The 19,499-nt window shown below is 50.0% G+C and overlaps 1 protein-coding gene across 5 annotated transcripts in view; it reads left to right on the forward strand.

The window, feature by feature from the left end:
- Positions 1-239: 239 nt before the first annotated feature.
- Positions 240-19,499, forward strand: part of SIPA1L3 (signal induced proliferation associated 1 like 3) — a 116,607-nt gene continuing 97,347 nt past the window's right edge. For 2 of the 5 annotated variants that reach the window (XM_065571383.1, XM_065571382.1), the window contains exon 1: positions 240-398. The gene's annotated coding sequence lies outside the window, so the exon portion shown is untranslated. Of the gene's footprint in view, positions 399-656; positions 753-19,499 lie in introns of those variants that run through there. The other 3 variants (XM_065571385.1, XM_065571384.1, XM_065571386.1) reach the window with 2 other exon arrangements.

The raw sequence follows: 19,499 nt of genomic DNA on the forward strand, positions 1-19,499 counted from the left end.
TGGGGGATAACCCCTCCCCCACTTGTTCCAGGAAATCACTGGGGGTTAACCCCTCCTCCAATCTCCCCATATACCCAATGGGGATGCCCACCCTGCGCTGTGGGGGGGGGAGACTCAATGGGGTACGTGGCCCTTTAAGGCCTGAGAGGGGCGGGGCCATCTCCCTCCTGTCGGGCAGCTCCCTCTAGCGGTGGGAGGCGCTGGGGGGGGGGGGGCGGAGCTGGTCCCTCCCTCAGGCCCCGCCCACTCCCCGTCCGGCCCCGCCCACGCGGCGTGTGAGAGCCCCTCCCCCGCAGTGTCCTCGCGCCCGGCCGGCCGGCTCAGGTCCCGGGTGTCCGCGCGCCGCTGCAGCCGCTGCTCACTCCCATTGGCCCCTGGCCGCGCGCCGCTGCTGACCGGTGAGTGCCCGCGCGCCGCGGCCGTTGGGCTTCGCCGCCCCGCGGGGCCGGCAGCTGAGGGAGGGGGCGCTGCCCCGGGGCGGGGGGGGCGTGTGTCCATCGCGGGGGGGCTCCCCTCGCCGCCCCCAGCCCCGGGCGCTGCTCCGAGCCGCTTCCTGAACCCCCCGCGGGCAGCTGCGGAGCGGCGCGGGGGCTGCTGGGAGCTGTAGTCCTCGGACGCTCGGGCGGCCGTAGCGCAAAGCGGGGCTGGACGGCCGAGCGGACTACAGCTCCCAGCAGCCCCCGCGCGCCAGGCGGCTGCCCCGCGGGAGGGGGTCGTGCGGGGGGGGGCTCCGGCTGTCCCATGCGAAAGAGGTAAGGGGGGGCCTCTGGCTGCCCCGGGCGGGAGTGGGGGCGGCGGGGGCTTCGGCTGCCCACGGCTGTGGGGCGCTATGGCTCCCCTGGGCGGGGACCCATCAGGCGGGGGGGTCATTGCATACTGCTTGAGGAGCCTTTGGGGCGGCCTGGGGCGGGGGGGGGCTCCTGTGCTGCGTGGGAGTGGGGGGGTCATTGCACACTGCTTGAGGAGCCTTTGGGGGGGCTTGGGGCAGGGGGGGGCTCCTGTGCTGCGTGGGAGTGGGGGGGGGGTCATTGCACACTGCTTGAGGAGCCTTTGGGGGGGCCTGGGGCGGGGGGGGCTCCTGTGCTGCGTGGGAGTGGGGGGGGGGTCATTGCACACTGCTTGAGGAGCCTTTGGGGGGGCCTGGGGCAGGGGGGGCTCCTGTACTGCGTGGGAGTGGGGGGGTCATTGCACACTGCTTGAGGAGCCTTTGGGGGGGCCTGGGGCAGGGGGGGGCTCCTGTGCTGCCTGGGAGTGGGGGGGTGTCATTGCACACTGCTTGAGGAGCCTTTGGGGGGCGGGGGGGCTCCTGTGCTGCGTGGGAGTGGGGGGGGGGTCATTGCACACTGCTTGAGGAGCCTTTGGGGGGTGGGGGGGGCTCCTGTGCTGCGTGGGAGTGGGGGGTGTCATTGCACACTGCTTGAGGAGCCTTTGGGGGGCGGGGGGGCTCCTGTGCTGCGTGGGAGTGGGGGGGGTCATTGCACACTGCTTGAGGAGCCTTTGGGGGGGGCCTGGGGCGGGGGGCTCCGGCTGTCCCGTGGGAGTGGGGGGGGTCATTGCACACTGCTTGAGGAGCCTTTGGGGGGGGCCTGGGGCGGGGGGCTCCGGCTGTCCCGTGGGAGTGGGGGGGTCATTGCACACTGCTTGAGGAGCCTTTGGGGGGGCCTGGGGCAGGGGGGGCTCCTGTGCTGTGTGGGAGTGGGGGGGGGTCATTGCACACTGCTTGAGGAGCCTTTGGGGCGGCCTGGGGCGGGGGGGGGGGGCTCCTGTGCTGTGTGGGAGTGGGGGGGTCATTGCACACTGCTTGAGGAGCCTTTGGGGCGGCCTGGGGCGGGAGGGGGCTCCTGTGCTGTGTGGGAGTGGGGGGGGGTCATTGCACACTGCTTGAGGAGCCTTTGGGGGGGCCTGGGGCACGCAGTTCACGTCCCTGGGTTGCAGATGGGGAGCTGAGCACAGGGCAGCGCAGCATTTGCCCAAGTCACACTGACAGAGCCTGTGGCCCAGCAGGGAGCTGCCCTGGGTCTCCCAGGCAGCCCCCTCCTCGCTGGACCCTGCTGAGTTGGCGGGTTTACCTCTCGGGTTTGCGGGGGCTGGGGCACGGGACTGTTTCAAAGGTGGCCGGAGTAAAGCAGTGAGACTGTCCAGTTTGGGACATAGCCCTCCCCATCTCTCCAGCTACAGGGTTTGCCCAATTCATTAGTAGCCTCTGCAGGAGTCCTTGGACCTAACTCAGAATTGTGGAGACAATTGACTATTCAGCTAGTGGGGATGTTGCTTGTGAAAATACAGAGTTACGTCTTTGGTGGTTTGTGCTTTTTAAACTCGGTGCTGATGTCCGAGGGGAATGACTTAAAAAGCTGCTGGAGAAAGACTGGGGTGCACAATGCTATGCCTTGCACGATGCAAATCTAAATGCAAATGGTAGTTGTACTCCTGTGTTGTGGAGAGGTGCGTTACTGGCATGCAGATTGGGGAGGCAGACACACAAATGGTTAGCCGTGGTATAGACTTCCTAGGAGTTGGCTCTGCTTCCAGGCAATGGCAAGTTATCTGAATTAACTTCTCCCCTGAAATTAAAGTGCTTTCCTATTTCACATCAGTTTTGCCTGAGCCTTGCTGTATAAATAGTGCTGTGTACAGCGCAGGTTAAACTTAGCTTGAAAGAGCTGGTGGTAGCTTAACCCTGTGATGTGAGTAACACTGAATGGCTCAAATACGTCAGTGGGGTATAATATAAGTGGACCAAAGTACCATGAATGTATTTCACATTAACAAGTGCTTTATTCAGCCCTGTCTGAATGAGGGTGCATATTAGATGCTCACCTTCCAGATGACGTTAGAGTTTCATCTCCTGACTTTCTGGGGATGGGGGGTGTAACTGGTCTCGCTAGACATTCTTTTAAAAATAGCTCTGCCTGTGCAATTGAAATCATTTTCCACGTGTGACAGGAATCAAAGGGCCAGTGTTGTAAGAGGAGCTGAATCAGCGAAAGGGAAGCAGAACAGACAAAATGACATTAAATAGGAAGATGTTAAACTTGCTAGCTTTGCCTGGAGGTATTGGCTCCATTATACTGTGTAAGTAACAGCTGCAATATGAATAAAAGCGGGGAGGGGGATCAGACAGCATAATCCAGCAGCAGGATTTACGGTATTAGGGGCAGGGGGCTGTCAGATGCAGGCTTAATATCGCCCTTTTGTTTTTACAGACATGTCCGTGCCCTCCAGACTCTCACATGGGGGAGTTAAGTGGCTCTCCCAGTGCTATCTATGATAGCTCATAGCTGGGGATTAAATGAGATCTGAAGGTAGCCTGCAGTTCCAAGGAACTGCCCTGATAGAGTGCTGCTTGCAGCCATGCAAGGCAGAGGTCCTGAAAGACGTTCATGTGTTTATGGAAACTATATAGATCAAAGAGTACCAGAGATGAAATTGCTGTCCAGTCTTTATAGATTTGAAGGAGGAAGCAGCATGCCCAGTAAGTGTCCTCATGATCGGGCCCCTACTTTGCAACTTCTTGCAGCAGAAATCAAAGCTTGTACATGTGTTGTCAACTTCGTATGTCAGGATCTGAACTGGCTTCCATTGATATCAATAGAAATACTCTCACTGCATCAAGATACGATTCTTTATGCCTAAATAATACAGAGTTTCTCAGTTTCTGCAAACAGAATTTATAGCAGACGCCATCCCTCCCCTAAGAGGAACATCAGATGGTGGATTTCACTTCCTTTGTGTTGGAAACTTTCAATCTTACCCATCCTGATACTCAAACACCTGCGTGGTTCTTTTAAAGCTTCCCAGAGTAGTAGTGAAGGTTTCAGAAGTGCAGGTACAGTGGAGTCGCATCATAGACGCATTTAACTTACGCGATTTTAACTATATGCACCTGGCAAAACAAAAAAGAGAAAAATAACAATTTAAATACTGTACCTTTAGTGTGGGCGATTCCGCCCGCCATTCCACTCAATGAGTGTTTGACTATACACGATTTTCGCTTTACGCGCTGACTTCAGAACCTTAAGCCCGCGTAAGATGCGACTCCCCTGTAATGATAGAAAGGCAGCAGTGTTGTTTTCCCAGAAAATGATTGTTCAGATCTATACATGAAAATAAAAGGGCTATAGAGGACAGCCAGGAACTGGAATTATGTCTTGCATTTTGGAGTCCCAAAATGGGAGCACTCTGTTCTCCAACTGATGGCTGGTAGATTTACATATGCAATTCTTATTAACATTAATGGGAACAGCTGTAAATCAATGTCTCATTTATTCATTGTACTAAAGGTGTCCTATCAAATCAGATCGTCCTCCAAATTACCTTTAAAAAAAATCAGCTTTCAGAAAAATCCAGAGACCAATGGAAATGTTATACATTTTAAAAAATCCTCCCAACGCTTCCACCAGTTGTTTTCAAACAAACATCCCTTCCCCGGCAGTGTTTGCAGACCAAACACTGCAGCCCAGAGCGCTTCAAAGTGAAACCTGCATCTTTGTTTTCTATTGTCCAAAGCAATCAGTAAATAGAATTTAATCTTTGTATTCTAGTAATCTAGAGCAGTGGGAGCAATTTAAGTAGGAAAGTGTGTCCCTTTCAGTGAAATATGGCTGCCTCTAAGGATTTATTCTGGGGTAACTAAAACCACTTGATGAAAACAGTTTCTGGAAATACATTCTCCTTGGATGCAGTCACACTTCCACTAACAAAGGTATCTTTACACTGAACTTGGCTCTAGTGGAAAAGTGCCCAGCTCACGAGTGGATCGTCTCTCTCCATAGAACAGGTACCACCATGTAGGCAAAGCCAAGCTGATGTTTTGAACTGTGCTGCTCTCATGCTAGCATGCTTGTGCCTCATTCTGGCTGGAAGAGCCATCCGTTGGGATGAAAGTGCAAATCGTATTGGTGTCTTAATGCCGTGCTGAGTCTGACAAGCATTGCACGGCGGTTTTGGTGACATGAGACAAACCTGCTAGGAATTGGTTAGGACCTCCCCCAACTGGTTTCGCACAGCCATCGGATGATGAATGACTTCTGGTTGTTAATTCTACTTGGCTGGATCTGAATCAGTGACCTGGAGACCGTTTTGGCAATGAGCTAATGGCTTTAATATTACACTTTTGGAAAGGGATATATGTACTTCCTTAAATGTTAGATTCCTGCAGAACGTGAGCGTACTGCTGGAGTCTAAATGTCCCCTTGTGAATCCGGCTGAGCTGAAATGATAATGGTTCATCTGGTGCCATACTCCGCGCAGTGTTCTGGAGGAATCTGACCTGCGGCAGCTAATGTGCTGGGGCACTGTTTGTTTAGTCCTGACAGGGTTCACACTTGTCTCCCAATTTTGAACATTGGGCTGATACTTGTTTTCACACATGCCATTCAGCCCCACTGCCTTATCCCCTTTCTCTGCAGGGCTCTGTTTCAACAGGCTGCATCAGAAACCCTTCCAGGGGTGCACTGTTGTGGGGTAGACTTGGTTTCAATTCCGTAACAACACTTGCCTCATCCACTGACCTATTTGTGCAGGCACCACAAGAATCCCGACACTGAGCACGGCTGTTTACTAACGAATATTGTTACAGATGGTGGTGGCTGAGAATGTGCTGAGGGGTTTTGTTCTTGGCAAGGAAAAAGGCTCCTATCTTTATTACAGTTCTACGAAAGGGGAAAAGTTGAGCCATTTGAATGAATTCTGCCTCTGTATTACTGAAATGCTGATGGAAGTGGGTTGTCACTCTGCCATCAGTTCTACGCCTGCAGCCCCCGTTGACTTCATGGGTGTGTGGAGGATCCTTTACTCTGGCAGCACAGACGTTCTCGTTAGTCTATACTTTCCACTAGTCTTAATTGTTTCTGTGCCTTGATCAGTGTCCTGGTGTGCGAGGCACAGCACACACACACAGGCCTGCTCTACACCCACAGTTTGAACTGGTAGAGCTATTTTGGTTGGGGGGGGGGGGGGGGGCTTTCGTTATCAATGTAGTTACACGGATACATCCCACAGCGTGGGTGCAGTTCTATCTGGATAAAGGTACCTTACGCTGCTATAGCTTATTCCCCTTCCCGTCAGAGAATAAACTATTCTGGTATAAGCACTTTTGTATGGCTAGAACTGCGTCCATGGGTGTAGTTTGATTTCTCTGTTGGGGGGGGGGGGGGGAGTTAATACTATTTATAATAGGTATAGCTCTAACTTCTGGATTTACCGATTGTTAGTGGTACTTAAATTACAGGGTACTTGAAATCACAAATACAGTTTCCGTTCATTATTTAATCACCTTAGTTTTTGTTTTAACTTAATTATTTGCCATGTTTACCAGCTGCCATTTAAAAATCAACAAAAAGAAGAACAGGAGTACTTGTGGCACCTTAGAGACTAACAAATTTATTAGAGCATAAGCTTTCGTGGACTACAGCCCACTTCTTCGGATGCTAGACAACTGTGTTTCTGGGACAAGTCTCTTATTTTATGATATGCATCCGAAGAAGTGGGCTGTAGTCCACGAAAGCTTATGCTCTAATAAATTTGTTAGTCTCTAAGGTGCCACAAGTACTCCTGTTCTTCTTTTTACGGATACAGACTAACACGGCTGCTACTCTGAAACTTAAAAATCAACATTAGCATAAAAACAAATTATTGAATAAACAGAACCAAGCACTTTAATGTAACACTGAATCACACCTCCCTGGTTTTAGAGATGCACACACCAAACAAATCCATCGCTAAAACCTGTCCCCTTTGCCCATGTGCCTAAGCACGCTCCACTCCCATCTAACCTTCCCTGGTCACACAGTCAGTGCTGTACCCTGCACAGGCGCTTGGGACGCACCTCAGAGGTTATACTCCCTTGCTACAATGTTACTGGTGCTAATTAGAACGTGGCCCCTATGTCTAGACAACTGTGTTTCTGGGACAAGTCTCTTATTTTATAGGCTAGTAAAACTGAAAGGACCCCAAGCTGGAGCTCTGCTGTGAGGGTCAGGTGCTGCTCTCCTGCCCTCCCATTAGGCAGCCCATGTGGGGAAATTGATCGGGACACACAGCGCCTGGGGTTGGTGCTCACTCCCCTGAACCATTCCTCTGCAGGGAGGCAGCAGGGCTAAAGAGAAGGGAGAAATCTGGTGTTGTCTCTGCGATGTATCCAGTTTGGGGGGGCAATGCCCCCCACAGCTCCTGTCAGCCTAGTTAATCCACCTCTCTGATAGGTGGTCGCTGTGCCGGTGGGAGAAGCTCTCTCGTTGACGTAGCACTGTCTACACGAGTGGTTATGTTGGCATAACTATGTCACTCGGGGCAGGTTTTTCATGCCCTTCTGTCTCTGTGCCTCAGGGTATGGCTACACTGCAAGAAAACCCTGAGGCGGCGAGTCTCAGAGCCTGGGTCAAGTGCCTGGGGCTTGCAGGGCTTGTGCTGTAAACATTCGTGCTCCGGCTGGAGTCTGGGCTCAGCAACCCCCCCCCCCCTCCCCCCGCCGGGTTTCCGAGCCCGGCCTCCAGCTTGGGTGGGAATGTCTACACTGCTATCTTGAGCCTTCCTGAGCAAGCCTGAGTCAGTTGACCTGGTTCTGAGACTTGCTGCTATAGGGTGTTTGTTGTTGTGTGTTTTTTTTGCGCTGTAGATGTACACTCAGTTTTCCTGCCTGTTGCATGGGGAGCAGGACCCACTTTGGGCAGTTGTTGGGAGGCCAAACTCTTTCTGTATGCAGTGCTTCGGAGTCCTTGGATGGGGTTACTTAACCATTCCCGAACACTCTGATATTTCCAGCGCACCGTTTAATGTTGTTAACTAAAACTAACTGGCCCGTATCTTTTCCCATCGCCATGAACTTATGTTTTGTTTTTATTTTTCTTTGAATGCAGAGTTTCCTCAAGTTTTGACCCAGCAGATGATGGCACTCCTGTACCTATCGTACATTCATTTAGTGAGCATTTCAGGAGACCCCTTTTGTCAGCTGTCTGACGCAGTAAAACTCCCATCAGCTGAAAGAGGAGTGTGAATAGCTTCTTACCGAGTGTAAGCTGTATTTAGAAATTCCTGCTCTTTGCTGGAGATCACAGGCTGGCCAGAACCTTGCCAATTACTGTGCTACAGGGGAAAACCGGGGTGTGTAGGTTTGTATGGAGCCAATTCCACTGAAGGAGGTGCATTCCAAGCACTTCGGACTTGGACCCTTGGTAATGCGGAGGTGAAAGGCTCTCTCCGCTGGCTTCTCTAGCTTAGTTTCCAGGCCGTGCTGTTACCACGTGCGATACCCCAGCACACCTACCGGGAAAAAGCCATTGTTGCCTTTTAAGCTCTTCTCTGAAATTTTCTGCCTGTTCAGACTTTCAGACGCTGATCCCTGCCGAATAGTCACAACCTCAACGGGAACGGTTATTTGGGATTACCGCCAGGATTCTAATCCATCACTTGACACTGTTCCTTTGGAAATAGCTGCCTTTGGACACCTGTTTTGGGGGGTCTCTGTGTTCTGTTGATTGGAATTGGTAACAGACATACTGTATATGGTTCACCCAGAGAGCCCACATGTTAACAAATGCCCTGTTGAGGCTGGTGCTGCGCTGCCTGGGGAGCAAAACCCCTTTTCTCGTGTACTTGGGAGTTTATAGCTTGTTGTTCCTTTGAAGGGGTTTTCAGACTGACTGTCATACAGGCGGCTTTCTAAGCTAAAATATAAAAATGAAACCTCGCTAGTTTGCTTTGTGAGGAAGCTGCTGTTCAAACAACTGCTGTTTTCCTGAGTGTACCTATTGCACAATAAGAATGTGTTAGGATAATGGATCAGCTAGTCTTATCAGCCTCTAACACCCCATACCTGCTATATCAACAGAAGTCGCAGTATATTTATAGAGTGGCTTGGTGTACAGGAGGTGAAGTCTCAAATGTGATTGGTCCCTGCTCTGAAGAGCTTGCTTTCTGCAAGCGCAGGATGCGTGACAGGCAGTGCTGTCTAGTAGGCAGGGCACTGGGAGTCAGGAGACCTGGGTTCTACTAACTGATCCATGGGGCGCCCTTGGGCATGGCCCTTAACCACACTGAGTCTCAGCTCTCCATCTGTAAAATGAGGATGACAGTTCTTTCTTTCTTTGACTTGTCTGTTTAGACTGTAAGCTCTCTGACCTTGTATACACATGATGCCTAGCATAATGGGGCCCGATCCCAGCTGGGGCCTGTAGGTAGTACTTTAATACAAATAATAAGAGATTGGAACAAGCTCCCACTCACTTGTATGTGTGCCTGTTCCGTTCATCCACTGCTGCCTTATGTGCCTGTATGCCTCTGCGACCAGATTGGCAATTCCATCAGCATTGCCTTGTCACGTGGAGAGCTCCTAAGGACTGAGGGGTATGAGGAAGCTGTAATAAACATAACCTTAAATCAACAAAACCTTGCACTTCATCCTTCACTAGCCCCATTGTGCGCTGCGGCTCCCGCTGTTTGCTGAGCCAGAGACTCGACTCTCCTTGCTTTCTTGAAATTCCTGCGATACCTCGATGAAACAGCTCTGCCTGCCCTCTGCCTTCCATGGCGTTCGGTTTAATGTAGACCAATGAGGTTGGCCGAGAGTCTTTTTTCCTATGTGTATGTGTTGTGTGTGGGGGAGGAAGTGGGTATCAGCCTCTCTCTCTCTCTCAATTGGTATTCTGTTAGTGGAAGTACACTCGGGAGTGTAGGCATTAGCAGGCAGCCCACGGCTCAGAGTTCGCTGACAATTTAATAGGCAATATTTCTTATCCTGGAGATGGACAGATTTTAATTAAATGGCGAACTAGAGGAACAAGGTTATTTAATAGCAGACATTTCCTCATCTGCTTCTGTCTTCTGACATCATCAGTTGACTCCAATAAGAAAAAAATATCTCGGGGAAGGTTTCCCCCGGCTTTAACAAGGCGAGGTCAGTGTGCCCCCTCGCTCCTCCAAAACTGCATGGCTGATGGGCCTAACGCCCACTGAACTTCATATTTCTAAAATACCTGCTCTAGCTCACCTTCAACGTATGGGTGGGTAGAAAGACTCCGTGAGTGTAGGTCTCTGGCCTGGGTTATGCAGGAGGCCGGGGTAGGTGGTCAGAATGGTCCCTTTTGGCTTTGAAAATCTATGGAACTCGGGCTAAAGCCTATTGGGCACCTAGATGAGTTGCTGCATTTCCTCCTTCAGCGCCCAGAGCTGCTGTTCAAGGAATCTTAAAATTACAGTAATTGGATATTCCAGCTGAGGTGCCTCCAGAATTGGACAAGTCTGAATCTGCCCACAGTTACCAACCAGTTGATCTATGTTGTTGTTAATTTAGTTTGACACCCAGCATGAATGCTGTGTTATCTCCAATTACACCGTCTCCATCAGATAAATAGGTGGAGGTCTAGTTTTCTAATCCCAGGCTCAGTTTGGAGAATAAATGTGAATGAATAGCATCTGGGCTCTGTCGTGCCTCTCTGCTGAGTGGGTGCGATGTCCTTTCCCAGTGTTCTTGTGACGGGCCTGAATTATCGCTTTCTTCCATATTGTAGCTCTGATGTTTAACCATCTGTTTGATGTATTTTCTTTTATAATAAGAAAATTAATGGCATCCTGATTGCTCAGCAATGGGGATTATTTGGCCTTAACCAACCCTAATTAATCACAAAATCGTGAACCTTTTAGTTTAATTACCTTGCTAATTCTCAGTTTGGAGGCTGCAGTGTTAGCTGTTGACTGTGGTTTTTATTCTGGGTTGGCTTTTACCTGCATCTGACTTTTTCCAGCTGGTGCGCCTCCCCCCTGCCCTCCCCACTTGTCTGTATGCAAAGCTCAGGTCAGACTCCAGGCAACAGTATTCCTACCCAGAAAAATTAAAGGCATATAAAAGAGCTTTGTCAGGCAAATTTCCTCCTTGGCATGTCTGGTCTGCACTGCCCCAGGTACTCCAGCTCTGGGTGAACCCAGGACACGGTTGAGCTGGCGAGGGATGGAATGGGAGCTCTACTGCAGACGAAAGAGGACTGGGATTCAGGCCACCTGAGTTCTTAGTCTCGTCACTCCCCCTTTAAAATGAGGCTAGAACCATGTTAGAGTCGGTTGTGTAGCTTCATTGAGAAGCACTTTGAGATTCAAGGATGAAAAGTCTTTATGTTCCTATCAAGTCTTTACAATAGTGTTTAATGCAGGAGTAAATCTGGGCCTTTGAAATCTGACAGGCACATCTAACTTCCTTGGATTTAGCAGTTCCAAAAGTTCCTATAAGAAACTGCCCCTTGGTGCTTCATGGATATTATAATAATCTTTACGATCAACTGCGAATTTGCTGTTTTTATGGACTCTGAAGTATAGTTATAAGCATCCACCCCATCTGCTGGGTGCGCATCCCATGAATAAAATACCCCAGAATACAAAAAGACCCGAAGGACTCTGGTCGCTGAGCTTCGGTACCAGCTAAGGAGCTGCTTCAAGCTGCGTCTGTATCGGGAACTGCGGTACTGTCAGGGGGCTCCTAGTGCTGGCACTGACCTCGGTACCTACATCTGCTGCGCCTCTCACTCCGGTGCTGGCTGTCACAGGGATTAGCTTTTCTCGCCAGTGCACCCTCTTCTGGTGGTGCCTTGCTGCCGTCACTTCTGCTCTGGGACCCACGTCACTCCCAGGACTCTTCAGTGACACAGCCCTCCAGCCATGTTATGCTCTGGGTTCCCCGCTTCCGGGGGCTCTGCAATATCTGTCCAGCTACTTCCCCAGTGGTGACTTGGGAGGGGGGGACCCGGGCCCACCCACGACTCCGGATCCCGGCTCAGGGACCCCGTAAATGGCCGCCACTTGCGGCATCCCCTCAGACTCCTCTGTAGATCTCCCTGGGCCACTTTCCCGCAGCCCCAGCACTCTCTTTCCCTTGTCTCAGGGCCTCAGCCTGCAGATCTCTGCAGCCTGCCCGGAGCTGCCTTTAGCTCCCTGGGTGTCTGCCTGCAGCACTGCTCTGTCCAGGGAGCTTGCTGCCTTCAGTCTACAAGACAACCCGTCCTCCTCAGGCTCCAGGGAGTGACTGACTGAAACTGGTCTGCAGCCCTTCTTATACGGGCTGGCCCAGCCCTGATTGGCTGCTCCTTGCAGCCCCTCTCTGATTGGCTACCTCCCGCGCAGCCTCCCAAGGGCTCTATTAACCCCTGAGAGCCTAGTGTGGGACAGGCGTCCCATCACACAGGCCATTCGTAGTAACGACCTTCTTGGTACCGAGTGCCTTCAAGGTGTTGGTGCTTCCTGAGTGGCCGCTACTAACATCTACAGTGAGGGTTTGTCCTTTGATAGCAGCTGCTGGCCGGACACGGGTGCTGAGTGGGTCTGAGGCACAGATAAGGGAGCTCCCTATAACACATCCAGCAACCCCTACAGAAACTTAAAGATAACGTCTTCCACTTCGCTTCTGAGGGTAGTAGGAGAGCTGCTCCTGGATACTGTCCCGGATCCCATTCTGCTCATGGCTCCATGTCATCTGAGAGGGGTTCGAGGTCCTTTTACGCTTGCAGGCAAAGGGTGTGGAGAGAGACAATCCCTTTAGTACCCCACAGTGGCACCCTGCTCCTGTCTCCTAGAGCTGTCAACCCTGGCCAGATTGGATCTTGTATATCTGGCGTTATACCTGACAGAGACCCTCCTCCATGGCTCCTTCTAGAGTAGCTCCAATAAGATCCCGTAGGGTGCAGCACCGTCTTCTGCCCCAAAGGCCTTGTGCCAAGTCTGAGCAACTGCCACCATCCGCTGGCAGAACTCATTCCAGCTGCTCTCTCTCCTTCGTGGCCCAGTGAAGTCGTGTCTCCTGCTACTCCATCCCCTTCTGACAAATAGAAAACTCTTCAAGGCTTGCCTCGAAGGCTGGCAGATGCTCTGGAAATCCCACAAGCTTCTAGATAATCTCCACTCCTTGATGCCAGAGAGGTTGGGAATGCCAATCAACAAGCTTCTGCTGGCCAAGCGCACCACCTGTGGCAAATGCCAGCATCAGCTCCTTGAGCATTCAGGAAAGCCGACAAGTGGTATCAGGTGCCTTCAGCAAGTTTTGAATGTTTTTACACATGGCCAGTGCTTGGTTCGCTGGTTGCAACAGCTACACAAGTAGGATCTAGAGCAGGGGTCGGCAACCTTTCAGAAGTGCTGTGCTAACTCTTCATTTATTCACTCTAATGTAAGGTTTCGCGTGCCAGTCATACATTTTAACAAAGACGGTCTCTATAATATATAACCAAACTATTGTTGTATGTAAAGTAAATAAGGTTTTTCAAATGTTTAAGAAGCTTCATTTAAAATTAAATTAAAATGCAGAGCCCCCCGGACCGGTGGCCAGGACCCAAGCAGTGTGAATGCCACTGAAAATCAGCTCGCGTGCCGCCTTTGGCATGCGTGCCATAGGTTGCCTACCCCGATCTAGACAACGGGGAGCCAAGCCTACGGAGAGAGAACTGAAATGTCTGGACTTGTTCGGGAGAAAGGATTACACCTGCCAGACTCCAGCTCAGAATTGCCAGCTACCAGGCATTATTGTCTAGGTATGACTATCTTCACTGGCATAAGGTGAGCGAGTTTGCGAACAAGCGCCATCAGGAATCTAGAGATGAGCATAAATGCCTAGGAGCAGTTAGTGGCACGAACCTCCCTCCAGGCAGCGATTGAGGCCTCTGATCTCATTGGAAGATCTGTGGCAACTTCTGTTGTAATGAGAGAGGTCACCGTGTCTGCAATCTTTGGGACTCCCTGGGGAGGTGCAGAGTACAACTGGTGGTGCTGACCTTTCAGCAATAAAATGGAGGAGGGGGGTGTTCCTTGAAGGATTCCTGGGCCTCTCTCAGGTCTCTAGGTATTTAGACCCCACAGCCTAGAAGAAGACTGGGTAGACAGCAGACACGTTCTAGGCAGGTTCCTCAAAAGCTGTTGGAATTTCATAGAAACTGCAGTTTCGTAAACGAAGCCCCTCAGCTTCTTCCTTGCCAATTGGACAGTGTGGTTGAGGACCACATGACTCACTTCTGAACCCCCCCTTTTCTACCTCATTTGGAGACTGATTGTTTTATTGTCTGGGCCACTGGGTGCTGGAAATCATTGAGGTGGGACAACTCTCTTCCCTGTCCTCCTGCAAGGCTCCTGTCGCAACAGGAAGTGGACTCGCTTCTGTCTTTTGGGGTGACAGAAGAGTTTCTGCCTCCATTCAGGGGTAAGGGTTTTTAGTCTCATTTTCTAATTCCCCAGAAAAAAAGGAAGAGGGGTGCCCAGTTCTTCCTTCCTTCATCTGAGAGCCAGGGCTTCCCCCACTCCTGGAGCAGTTCTGATACTTTGTGTTTTGTTTCAGTGGCAAGTATGTCATGGCAGGCCCACCATACCTTGTCTTCCATAGGACAAAGTTACCATACAAGCCCATCCAATATTTTTACCTAATGGGATCTTTGACTTCCATCTAAAAGAGATGGAACATTTACCAGTGTTCTTCCGTAAACCACACACCAGTCAAGGGGAGTCAGGCTTCAGACCTTAGGTGCACTCCGGGCTCTCTCCTTTTACTTGGTAGAATCAAACGATTGTTTATTGCTTTGCGGACAAGGAAAGGAGTCAAGCTTTTCATTCCCAAGGCTTTCCAAATGGGCCACTGACTGATTGCACTAAACTGGTATCAGCTAGCGTGTCTAGACCACCAGGCAGGCCCACAACTCATTCAGCTAGCGCCCAGGCAACATCAGTGTGGCCATCTCTGAAGTTTGTAGGGCAGCCACCTGGGGATCGGTACACACACTTACGAAATACTCTTCCCTCACAGAGGCCTCTAGGTCTGATGTCTGTGCAGAACTGCCTTCCGATCACGGTCTGATTTGCCTGTGTGCCCACCTCATACCTGTCAGGTTACTGTTTGAGTCACTAAGAGTGGACCCACCTTCCTTCCCTGCTACTGTGGCCTCTGATAACACCTGGATTCTGTGTTGGCGAAGGAACTGAGGGGCGATTGGGCCCGCTTCACAAGCTTATTGGAAGCCAATGCCTGTCTCAGAGCACTTGTCTAATGTGGTCCCGATGTGCAGCTCCGTGCAGCATTCTGCCCCAGGTGTGGTAGCTGCATGGCGCCAGGTAGAACGTTACAGCAGTCCGATCTCTCGCTCGGATTCAGAATGTCCATCAGCACTGAGTGAATTTCTCTCAGCCCCCAGAATAACCCTCCTCTTCCAGGCACAGACCTCCCACTGCCATCAGCCTCCTGTGGGTCCCTTTTAGTGCAGACCTGCCGAAATAAGAATTCCCCGCGTCAAAAATGTGAGGTGCTTCCTCTTCGGTACGATGATCGTAGCAATGGAACGTACATCTGCTGGGTCCCACTAGACGACGATTAACCCAAACTCCTACTGAAGTCGCCTCGTGCTTATTCTTCCTCGCTTTGCCAAGTAATGGGGAACTAGAGGCAAGAGATCTATTTTGAAATGCTTGGCCTTTATGCCAAAGCTGCGTAGAGGAGCCACTGAGCTAGCAAAGGTTGCAGGAGGAAACGCAGAGTGAGGCAGAAAATCAAACTGTGTAATAGGCTGTCTCCTCATGGGCTTCCATCTCCTGACAATGCAGATAATTTTCATTCTGTAATGTGTCTCGTGAGCAAGCCAGTTAGAGGCACCCTCCGTCAGAAAAAATATCCGTGGTGCTTTTGCAAATGCTTTAGACTGGACTCTAAGTTTCAGTGAGTGTTTGCTAGCAAAGGTAGCAAATGGTGTAGCTCTTTAACTCTTGATCCCGCAACCTACTCTGCCTTTGGTTGGGTTGCTAGAGACAGCTGCTGAGTAAGCAATCGGACAGAGTCTGTTTCCTTTGTGCCACATCTCACCATTCCCCTGGGTAAGACTATGGGGGGACTCCCATTACTTTGAAAAGCATATGGCGCACGTTTAAGGGTAGCATGTGCTTTAATCACGTTATGTGCTGTGGTGCAGGAGAGGGCAGCGGACGAGGTAACTGGTGACTCGCTCCCCATGCCGGCATGATGAAGTGATTAAAGCGTTGGACTGGAGTCAGGCACCTCGGTTCTGGTTCTGGCTCTGCCGCTGATGTGTGAACAGTGTTCGTCTTCCCATTGCATGATCCCTCTTCCTTTCTAAAGCTTCTGGTGGGACCTTTCTTTCTCACTGAGACTTTTGGGGCTTTGCTAAGGAAATCTACTATGCGCACGCAGCAAACATCCTATTCTGTTCATAGCATCCACTTAACATTTGCTGGCCTTCGTTGTTCATTGCATGTTGTTCTTATTCTTGCTTAAATTAAAACAGGTGTTGCCGTTGGCCTTTTCCTTTCCCAGTTGCTCTCGTGACAAACTAAGCCTGACTCACGTGTGTCAGGGTGTTAGATTTGTAAACTGGTCTCCAGAGAGGCTGTGTGTGTGTGTGTGTGTGTGTGTGAGAGAGAATACGTTGCATAGGTTTGTCTTTTGTGTAAGGATATGTAATGGATTTGAAGTAACCTTTATGCAGGGCATGAGCTGTAGCCCACAAATGGGGGAAGCCATGAATGAACTGGGGATCTCTTCCACTTTTGGAGTGGGATGAAATGTGGTGGTCTAGACTGGTCTTCTGATTTCGTCTTTGGGAGGAGAGGACCAAGGAATTGACAAGGTTTAGGACGGCCCATTTGACTCAGCCTGTCTTGTAGCACAGCAGCATTTGATGCTTTGCAGCGCCATTAGCACAGTTCTCCTGCTAGGCAATCTGCAGGCTGGCAGACTCTCCTCAGAGCAGTCCGGAGCTGGCTGGGAGTGACTCGGAGTCTAAGAAGGCTTATTTTAGAAATAGCCAGCCACTGCATTGTCGCATTGATGGCAGAAGTGTCTTTCTGGTCAGTGACTGGACTAGACTGTTAGAGAGCTTGGCTGCTACTTAGGGACTTGAGGCAACAGCTGATAGAATATCACAAAACTATCTTGAATGAAAATGGGGTAGTGGTTCCTGAAAACCCTGGAGAAATTATTTGTATTCCGATGGGCGACTGGGGCCATGTTGTGCTGGGGCTGCACAGACCCAGACTAAGAGACAGTCCCTGCCCCAGGAGCGTGCAATCTAAATAGCAGAACGGCATTGGGAGAAAGTAAGGGTCATTACCCCCATTTTACAGAAGGGAAACTGAGGCCTAGAGAGAAGCAGTTACTTACCCAGGGTGACACAGTCTGTGATGGAGCTGGGAATTTAACCCAGATCTCCTAATATTACTGTAAGTGAAGATTCCCCTCCTCCTCTTTGACTGATTTATTGATTTATTTTTAGGGTATTGGGACATAATATTGGCTAGTGCTTTAGGATCCTGTGTGGTGTGGGCCTGAACATCTGTTTGCTTAAGAAAATCTGCCATGCTGTAGTTAACTATCCATATCTGTCTGAGATTCAAAGCAGAGCTAAGTGTCTCTGACCTCTTGGCCGCAAATGAAGTGGCTGTGCTCACAAACACAATTACGTTCTTTCCTCTAAACTCGATCAAGTCCTGAGAGCAGTGAGCTAGATAAGTATTGCTCTTTATTATGCCAGAACCCAGCTCTCTCGAGTTTTCTGAAATAGAAGCTGCAATCAAATTAGATGTAAAATTATCAGCATTAGAGTCTCTATGGGTGGATCTGCTGACCCTGTGACCGTTTCATGGCATCTCTTTCCTTCCCTGGAGACTCTGTTCCAAGAGAAGCACCTTGTAGATTTGCAGTGTGGAGTGACAGAATGAGGAACTGCACTGTACAGGCTTTCCTTTCCCAGCCTGACAAGAACTCCTTCCTTCAAATCAGGAAGCTGTTACTTTGAGTTGGGAGGAGGCTGGCACTAGGGATGTAAAATGTTAACCGGTAAGCACAGGTCTTACCCATTAGCCCACCGGCCCCAGTGGCCCCACGCCGCCTGGCCGGAGCGGACCCAGCTGGAGCAGTGCCGCCCAGCCCGAGTGGGCCCGGGCCCATCCCAAGCCATGCTGGCCGGTGGGATCAGCCGCTTAATCGGTTAACCATTTAAAGAAAATAGTTTTAATCTTTTAAATGGTATTTACATCTGTAGCTGGCACATCAATATCGTAAATAACCTTTACTCTCAGGAAAGATAAGCCTTTAGACTATGAACTCCTCCTCTCCTGGCCTCCCCACCCTGATTGCATCGAGGATATTATTTGCAGCAACTCTGGATGCACAAACTCTTTCCTCCTATGAAATGCAGTAACAGTGCCTATTCCGAGTTGTTCTTTAGCACAGGGGCATAGGAACTCCCATTCTCCCTGTATAAACTGCACATGAAGGTGCTTTCTGGGGAAAGACAATAGTGAGAAATAAATGAACCAAGGGCTTGTGGGATAAACGTGAAATGTGCTTGCTCTCATCTTGGGCTTGTGAGGATGTATAAAGAGCCTATTCATCCCTGTATCCAGAGCAGAGGTTAAGCACTTCCGTTCAATATGCCATTATGAACACTAAGTCTTTAATAGGAGAGGAGTGGTACAGACATTCCTACGCTGCAAGTTAACTGAGCCTTTAAACTAAAATTAAAGTAAGAGCTCTTGTGACAAGGGCCGGGGGAGATGTGAAGGGCAATTGGTCAAAGTGCTTGGAAACATCCACCCTTGATGTAGGAAGAAATTGCATAACGTTATCAGGCCAGGGGCTAGTCCTTTAGAGTAGCTGGGAATAGTTTTGTTGCGCTAAGATTGTGTGAGGTGCTCTCTTACCACTACCTTGACACATGGCTTTATCACGGGTTTAAAATATTTCTCTGGGTGCAGGCTGACGATTAGGAAGCCTCAACATGGGAGCAAACTTCTTAAAGATGTAAGAAACAAAATGGCTTATTATGCCGATGTTGTGGTTTAAAAAAAAAAAAAAAGGTTAGTGCTACTAGCTGAAAAATACAGGGCAAAACAGTTGACAAATGTAAGTGATTATTTTGTAATCTGATTTCTGCTGGATGGCAGAGGCTTATCTCTCCTAGATTTCCAAAGTGAGCGCGGGGGCTGCTTTTCATAAAGACACATGCTGCACATATCAGTTTTTACTTTAAAAACTGCCCCAGTGTTTACTCCAAAGGCAGTGCGTTTTCAGCGAGAATTTCCTAGATGATCTGATTTGTCTTTTGTGTAGTTTGAAACGTGTATGTATCCTGCACACATGAATTTGATATTCTCATGCACCAGGGGTTGGTTGTTCTTATCAAGATGTGTTTGGCATGTCTTTAAGGTGGAACCTATGCCCCTGAAATGTTGCCACCCGCCCATCTTGCAAATGCTTGTCAGGGTTGACACGGAGCATTTATTTGGGAAGTCTGCTGCTGTGCGTCTGTTGGGTAACCTTGCAGTAAATGGGCAGGAGATCCCCAGGGGACACAGATGAAACTTGTCACTTTCATGTTGCCCACTCACATTGCAATTTGTCCTGGATTCCAGTTGTGCAAATCAATTCCAGAGATGTTCTGTGGATGGAAAAGGAGGGCATTTCTTTGTAATCAATTATGAGCTGTTCCTAAGAACACTTGAGATTGTTAAAAGGTCTTAGAATTTAAACA

This window comes from Chrysemys picta, chromosome 17 (genome assembly GCF_011386835.1).
Source record: "Chrysemys picta bellii isolate R12L10 chromosome 17, ASM1138683v2, whole genome shotgun sequence".
In the NCBI taxonomy this organism is placed as follows: Eukaryota; Metazoa; Chordata; order Testudines; family Emydidae; genus Chrysemys; species Chrysemys picta.